The sequence below is a fragment of the Eucalyptus grandis genome, chromosome 3, assembly GCF_016545825.1.
Source record: "Eucalyptus grandis isolate ANBG69807.140 chromosome 3, ASM1654582v1, whole genome shotgun sequence".
Taxonomy (NCBI): domain Eukaryota; kingdom Viridiplantae; phylum Streptophyta; class Magnoliopsida; order Myrtales; family Myrtaceae; genus Eucalyptus; species Eucalyptus grandis.
The window spans coordinates 11195612-11204163 of NC_052614.1; the positions used below are offsets into that span (position 1 = coordinate 11195612).

Genomic DNA, 8552 nt, shown 5'->3' on the forward strand with positions numbered 1-8552 from the left:
ACGTTTCAAGAAAATTCAACATATCATGGAATGGATCTCAAATCTCCTAGCCTTTTAGTCCGCACTATCTCTATGCAGCCACGACATCTAACTCAAAAGCCTTGGTGGGAGGTGAACATTGAATCGTGATCTATAAAACAGCTGATTCGGCTCTTCCACCCATACTGAATGCTGTTGAGATCTACAAGGCGAGGTTGCTGGATGAATTGCTAACAAACAATGAAGATGGTATGTTCTCTTCTCTTAGTGTCCGAAATTTCGATTCTGCATAGCCTATAAGCATATTGGAATCAGTAACGAGGAATAGTCTCAAGGATGGTCAAGTTTGCTCTAGCGAAAGCAATTGAGGTTGAACTTGCTTGAGATGTGAAAAGAAATGAAGAGCGAAAAAACTGCATGCTACCGTAGGAATCTCGGAATCAATACTTATGTTGAGGCAATTTCATGGCTGTTAGTATATGCTTAAACTAGATATGAAAGTCTACACTACTTTCTGTCTACTTCATTGCATCTGATACAATATACAGTCAATGCTTTGCTCAGTGTCAAAACAACATATCAAATAAAGAAGAACTAGGCGGGCGATCCGTGTGGACCGAAGAAGTACCCATGGGAAGGGCTCGTATGCAACTACGGCAGTTCAATTCCCCCTCAAGTAATCTACCTGTGAGTTCTTGCGGCACATTTGGTCTGGCACACACATTAACTAGTTTGGGTGCAAATTTTAGCCTCAGGATGTCTTCTATGATGTATGCAGGAACTTAAGCTCGAGCAAATTGAATGGGGCAATTATTGCTGCTTTGGTAGAACTTTCGTCATTGGAATCCTTGTGAGCGTACTGAGATTTCCATATGGCTCGACCATAATATGCCACCAATTTGGTTTGCTAAATTAACTTTAAGATTCTTTCGCGTCAACTTATAGCATCTCAAAAAGTAATATTTTGTATAGGGACCTGTCGAACAATAGCTTAACCGGACCAGTGCCTGAGTTCTTGGGAGAACTCAAAAACTTGAAGTACCTGTAAGTAGACAGAATTATCTTCATTTGCGATACAACTAGATATACCAATTGTATGAGATGATTACTTGACTTTCAGGAACTTGAGAGGCAACAATCTATCAGGAGCTGTGCCTAAAGCTCTTTTAGAAAGATCGAATGCGAGGTTGCTCACATTGAGGTTGGCATGCTCCTTTTCGGTCAATGACTATCGTGGATGAACCCATTCCTTTCCCTCCACATGTTTCTGTCCAGTGTTACCATTTTCTCTCCACGAACTCATCTTCCTCTCTTTTCAGTGTCGATTAACAAAACCTCTTTGGCTCTGCTTCTTGCAAAAGGAAGAAGAGTAACATCATTCCCATCGTTTCTTCATTGTCATCAGTGATGGCCCTGATGGCCCTATGTGCTGCCTATGTGCTGCCCTGATGGCCCTATGTGCTGCCCTGGTGGTGCTCTGGCAACTGAGAAGAAAATGGAAATCAGGTATAGATCTCCTTTTCGTAGAAACCAAGATTGTTTAATCAAAGTTTTGACTACGTTGTTCATTTAGTCAAAAGTTCCAACTACGTTACTTAGCTATGTTGTCGAGTTCGAAATAGTCAAACTTGTAAATAGTCAAACTTGTAGTTAGGTCGTAGAGGCATAGATAGTCAATATTTGGCACGTGCGAAGGCCAAAACAGCAGAAACTTTGAAGGAAATTCATGATTGGGCTGAGGGCGGGTTCGGCTCTAGCCCGACCAGAAGTTTGCTAATTTTGTACCTACTTACTTGGTGCAAATTTCATGGGGCGTTCTTCACAAAAGTTGTTCCTTATTGACTGTTCTACGACATAATTTAATTTCAGAATTTTGGAAAAACTTCAGGTTTTAAAATCTGTGTTTTGGGTCGCTGGACCGACCTCTTTATGCTTTTCATTTTCTACAGATTTTTTGATCTAGAATTATAAAATATTTTCTCCACAAAAGTTGTAGAGCACATCCCAAGCTACCACATACTAAATTTTCATAATTTTTTTATCTCAATAGGTTAGTGAAATACTTATTTTTCTACTCAATTTCGTCCTAGAGATTTTGACTGTTCTGAGCCCAGATTGCAAAAATTATTTGGAACTGTATGAACTGAACTGGATTTTGAGTTCTTCACAAAAGATATTTTTTAGATCCTGTCCACCTCGTACTAAAGTTTCATAATTTTTGGAGATCGATTACCTAGACAATAGCCATCAGCTCTAGAGGCGTGTGAGATGCCTTATGAGGCTAGTTTAGGCTTGGAATGTGGGACCTTCCCCACGGTTCACTTAATATCTATATGGATGAGTTTGTATTAATCTAAGGGATGAAAATGAATGATGATTCATTATATGCATGCTTGAATCCCTAAATGGTAGTGGTGTTAACGTGCTTTTAATTGAATTATGGAATTGCTGCATTATGGTGTGAATGTGTGATTGATAATGATGTCGGTCCTTAGGATGACGATGCCCGGGTTGTAGTAGGGATGCTTGGAGGGGTAACTGGGTTCTTCCGGATGCTTGGGGTGTAACACGGTTCTCTCAAATGCCTTGCGATGCCAGATGGGTGTGAGATGCCCGAGGGATAACAGGGTTCCTTGGAAGATGATGGCGGCATGAAATTGTATTGATTGTAACTTTGGTATTCTTGAATCAAACTATTGGTCATTTGTTAAGGAAATTTATTCCTTATATTGATCAATCGTGTATTTTGAAAGGTTCTCGGGTAAGCTATTGTGTATGTGATTTACGAAACTTTCTATTGACACTTTCTTCGTCATACGGTAACCGATTTGTGTAGTATAGACCGGTGGACTTTCTACTTGCTGGGTTGTGACTCACTGGTTGTTGACTTCATCTTTTCAGATCATTAGAATGTTGATCCCACCTACCTTCGCTACGGGGTGTTGGTGAACTTCACTTGGGAGGAGGGAACAAGATTTTTGGAGCTCGGAAGATTTTGAGGACATTAGGGGCCACTGCTAGATGTCACTTGTATAGCTAGGTGGGGAGGACTGACCGACCTAGAGTCTAGTATAGTCAAGTCTAGTGCTAACCTTTTGTACTTCCCCATAGCACCCCACTTGTCTTCTGATGTACAAGTATGAATAAATCATTGAAATGTTCATGGCAATTGTTATGTTTCTATTATTTATATGCCATTATGCTATGTGATAAAGATGTTTGCCATCAAGCGAATATCCCTGTGTGAGTTTGAGTATGAGATTTTGGAGTTAGCTAGATGTTATACTATATGAGAAGATTCTCTATAAGATTGAGATGACATGAAATCCAATGATGACATGGCTTGTGTAGCCATGGTATGATGTTAAGAAATGACCATCGTTATGCGAATGTATAGTGATGTATTTATTCTTGCTGATGCATATGACAACCATGGTGGATAAGTTAAATGGCAAATGGGCAAGTATGATTCCATCTTTCATGAGTTGGTAGTGATGATGCCTCATTAGTCAAAATGAATTCTAGTTAGTGACAAGTATGAGTTAGAAAGTCACTTGTGTATATCGGTGAGCTCCTATGCGTTATTTGTGCATCATAAAATAATATGTCATCTACTTGTATTTGAATAAATGATCTTATGTAATACTATTAATGATTTCCCTTGTTGTATCATGACAAGGAAGATAGTGTATTTACTTATACATTCGTCATACATCGTTATTTTGTACTTATCCCAAACTCATGGTGTTTGTTATTACCGTGTGTTCAGTGGTAAAAGGATCTCGTACCTTATTTAGAAATTTCATTTACAAAGCTTTGACTCACCCTTTTATTTTTATAGACATGTAGTGTGGACCTTCCACCACCATCACTTTTTGGAACTTCCGTATATTTTGAGAGTGCTAGTATGAACACCTAGAGGGGGGTGAATAGGTGTTTAAAATAAACCTTGGCAAATATATGCAGAATAAAATAAACTTCAAACAAAACAAAGGAGTTAGGGAAGAGAATAAGAACACAAGATTTATAGTGGTTCAGCTTAATCCAAGCCTACGTCCACTCTCCCACGCTAACAGCCTTCTTGGTTGGATTCCACTATGCAATCAACAAGAGATTACAACTTTGAGTGCAAACACTTAATAGTAGATCACACTATCTTACTAAGTCACTCTTTTGGTATTTCTCTCACGATTACAAACGTTTAAGCTCACAAGAGACAAGTGTATGATTGAAAGTCACTCAGACTTTGGAATTATAAATTCTACGCTCTATCTCTTACTTGCTCATCGGTCATTTGTCTCCTTAAATACTCCTCCACTTCCAAACTATCCGTTGGACAGTATCTTGAGGATCGTCTTCCAATATACCCATTAGACAGCTCTGTATCTAGAAGATTTGGTAGCCGTTGAGTGACAAAGGTAGAATCCCAAATTGATTCCGATCGCCCATACAAACGGAATCTTGGTTTCCATAAGTAAAGCTTCTTCGTATAGAAAGTTCTTGTCTTCAAGATCCAATCATCAATCAAATAGACTGAGTCAATTGAATCAATCTTAATGTGGAATCTAAACCAGATCACTAGCCGTTATATGATTGGGCTTGAGTTACGTTCTATTGAGTTCTGGATGTAAAGTCTGAGAGCCATAGACTTTATAATCTGAGTCTGAGTGCGATAGACTTTGCAATCTGAGTCTAAACATATTCTGCTTCGAACAGATTTAGCTTTAAGGTCTGAACACCGTAAATAAGTTCAACTCCAACATAGAGTCTGTCTTCTAGTTCGGCTTCAAAGCATAGAGTCCGTCTTCTGTTCATCATTCACGTTCGAGTCTGGAATTTGTCGAGTGAGCAAACTTGATGTAGAATAGACTTTGACACTAAAGTCTGGTAGTCTTCAGACTTTGACACAGAAGTTTGGAAATCTTCAAAATATACTTTGGGCACATGTTACGTTCAGTCTTCTGGTCGTCTTCACACTTTGACAATATCATTTACATGTTCTATCATATGCATGGTCTATTACTTAACCATTAAACATGTTAGTAGCATTTGATTTATTTTGTCATCTTTAAAACATCATAAGGGATTTCCTAACATATTTTGATTGTGAATATTAAGATGTACTTAAATTTGAATTGGTGATGGTATATACTAAATGCAAATCCATCGTATGGTCGATGTAGGGCTAAGAGTGGATTCCCATTGACTTGTCGCTTGGTACTAGGATATCAATGGTGAGATGGTTGGATTGTTGAGGAGCTTTGATGGTGATGGCAACATGTTGATCAGCAAGGTTGTCGATATTTAACAAATAGCTTACTTTTATATAGACAAGTCTTGGGCCTAAGAGGGGTGCATCGGTGAGCCTAAACCTTTTCACTTGGCTATTGTATCAAGTTAGTAACTAATGTTGTTTATATAAAGAAGATATATGTACATAAATGAAACTTGTGGGATTTCTCGTGTGGGATGATGTGAATGTTGATTTGCGTTTCCACATGCTAATAATAATTACGAAATATAATCGCAAAAGATATTTTGCGTGTAACATTTTAGGGTGTCATGCAAAATAATTTTAAAATATGGGTAATATTGTAATTATGAAAACTCGGGATTAGTACCAAATAATTGATTTAACTTTGTTGTGAAAAGTTGAGGATTAGATTGAACATTAGAAAATAGTTCAATGACCATAGGACAAATTATAATGACAACATTGTAAATTGAGTTAAAACTAAGGAATTATAAGGCCCTGTTTGGTAATACTTCCAAGAACAACTAATTCTGCTCTTTTGTTCCGGAAGCAAAAAAAAAAAAACATAAATCCATTTGGTAAATTTTTTGTTTTCAGGAACAAAAATCAATTTTTATGTTCTCGAGAATAGATTTAAAATAGAATTAAGAAGTAGAAAAAAAGTTACTTCTTGTTTTTGGAAACAATTCCTAAAATCAATTCCATTTTTTTTCTCCTCTTCTCTTCCCTTTTCTTCTTTCTTGGCCATGGCCGGCGACCTCGCCAAAGCGTCCTCGGCCCTAGGCGACGCCGAGCAACGGCGAGGCTCGTCGGCTTGAGCCTCACTAAGTTAAGGTGAGGCCGACCTCACATCACCTAAACGAGGTCAAGCCTCGCCTAGATTTGGCGAGCCTCCGATGAGCTCACCAAACCTCGTCCGACTACAAAGGAGGAGGAGGAAGAAGAAGATAAAAGAAAAAGGAAAAAGAGAAAATAAGAAAAATATAATAAAAGTATTAAAAAATAAAAGAAACAAAAAAAAAAGAGTTAATAATCTCACCAAACGTGTTTCTATTTTGGGAATACAAATTTTGGATAGTTACTAAGCGCGTTCTTTTGCTCAGAAATTGTTCCCGAAAATAGAATCAGAAAAAATTATTTTTGATCAAGAATTGTTTCCGGGAACAGACTCGTTACCAAATGCGTCATAAATGTTTAAAAATTGAAAAGTTAGAATCTAATTTCGTAGAACAGTTTTTTTTTTTTTTTCGAACAAATGGACTCTAAACATGGATTAGAATTGAAATCGGTGGAAATATATATCTTGTCACTCATCTCATAGCACCAAGCAACAGTACCTGAATATTAAGTGCACATATTTTTTTTCCCTGATTATCGAATACAGTCACGCGTACAACTATACAAGCTCTTGAGCAAGACTGCTTATTCTTAAATGAAAGTTGTTATGACATCTAATTTTTTTCTACTTTTGGTTCCTGCAAAAGTCAATGTTAAGAGAACACCAATTAGAGGTAAAAAAGAACGGAAAAAAAAGAAAAGAAAAAAAAAGGGTCGAGGCAAGTTCGATGAACTGAAAAATCCTTCAAAACTAAATCCGGATTCTAACATCTTAAAGTCAAGTAAGCAAACATTAATTAATCCCATTCAAAGGGTCCTCATCTTTCCATCTTTCCATCTTTCCATCTTTCTTGCTTGTCGTTGAATTCAAGGATGCGCAAAGTTTTCAAAACGGTTTTAATGGATTCTTCCACATCAAGCAAGATGGTGGCGCTGATCTTCTTCTGGTCTAGACAAAGGAAAGTTCGAGGAAGCCGACGAGCTAAAGCATATAGTTGCAGAGAAAGACTTAAGGTTGTGTCATCTTTGACTTTGACTAAGGATGGATGCATGGGATTGGAGCTATTACATTTAATGCTGGTAGAGAAAGACTAGTTGGATTTGGACTCCTGAAAGCTCACTTTAGGTGCTGCTAAATATAGTATCATGCGGGGACTGAGCTGTCGCTGGCTGCGACCCGTTTGAATTGAAAAAAGCTACACAGGTTTAATGATGACGAGGAGGAGGAATTTCCCCGCTCATGCGAAGAAACTTGGGCTCCTTGCACTTGCTGAATTATCTTGAATCTGACCGTTCCAAGCTTGGCTTTTTCTATGGAGAAAAGTTGGGACGATGTTATCCGGATCGGGACTTTTTTAAACGAAAGGGAGGTTTGACCGGGATTGCCCCCGACACAGAATCGAGACGCCCACAAAAGAAATCTCGGTGCTTCCAATGAGGAAATTATCATAATATAGAGCTTGGATTTGAGTCTGTCGACAAATCCAATCAGATAGAATTTTACTTACAAATTTACCTATGATATATTATTGGTTCACACTGCCACAATTCCCGATGTGGGGTTTCGTGCTACCCCATCCCACCCGCTCACCTTAAGTGATGTCCCCTCGCTTGTGAGCCACCTCCTGTACCGCTACTACAACCATCATCGCCGGTCATGGATTGGGTTGCCACATCACAACCCCTACCTTCACCCATGATCTCTCTTCAACCAGACCAACCATGGTGGCGGTCTTTGCCGGGCTACTGCAACGGCCATGAGATTTCTTCGTTGAGGTACTTCGTCAAACGCCGACAAATACTGGAAGTACCAGCCAATCGAATATCAATCCTGTGGGGACCAACGTCACAAGTACATACACCTCTTACCGAGAAAGCCAAAATCCGAGCCCATCAATAAATGCGGTCAAACTCATCATACTCGAAAGTTGAAGTTAATAATTATGAGTCAACTAAATTATATCACGTAGTCAACTTCTTCACAAACATAACTTTTGAACGTGGCATTGATAGCATTTCTCAAACAAATCCTACAAGCACTTGCTTTTTATTTGAGAAAATTTCATGTGCAATGAAACACTTTTATATAATTACTACATTATCCACATGTTGATACAATATCGCGCGCTAATCTATGCGTGGAAAAGGAGATCACTAATTTAATATGCGGTAGCAAGTCAAATGTCATACGGCATAAGCATTTATATGGACGATGTTCCCCTCCCGACAACTACATGAGGGCACGAGAATACTTAATGTCGATAGATTTAGTTGTTGTATTCAACTTTAGCTGAGCAAAACAAGAAGGATTGTGCGGCTTATACAAATGGCGTGAACGATTTCTTATTATAATTACTAGTATTAGTCTTTGTTTATAAAAACTTTCCAAATCATATTTATGAGCTTTTACTTTTTCTAAGCACTTCATTCATTTCCATTAAGAAGTTTATTCACAACCTCAATCATTTATTATGCGTTTAGT

At 38.2% G+C, this 8552-nt stretch overlaps 1 long non-coding RNA gene across 1 annotated transcript; it reads left to right on the forward strand.

Moving 5' to 3' along the window:
• Nucleotides 1-766: 766 nt before the first annotated feature.
• Nucleotides 767-1185, forward strand: LOC120291498. The gene is made up of 3 exons (XR_005549554.1): nt 767-829; nt 952-1023; nt 1100-1185. It is a non-coding gene; the product is annotated as an uncharacterized LOC120291498 (long non-coding RNA).
• The last annotated feature ends 7367 nt before the right edge of the window (nt 1186-8552 follow it).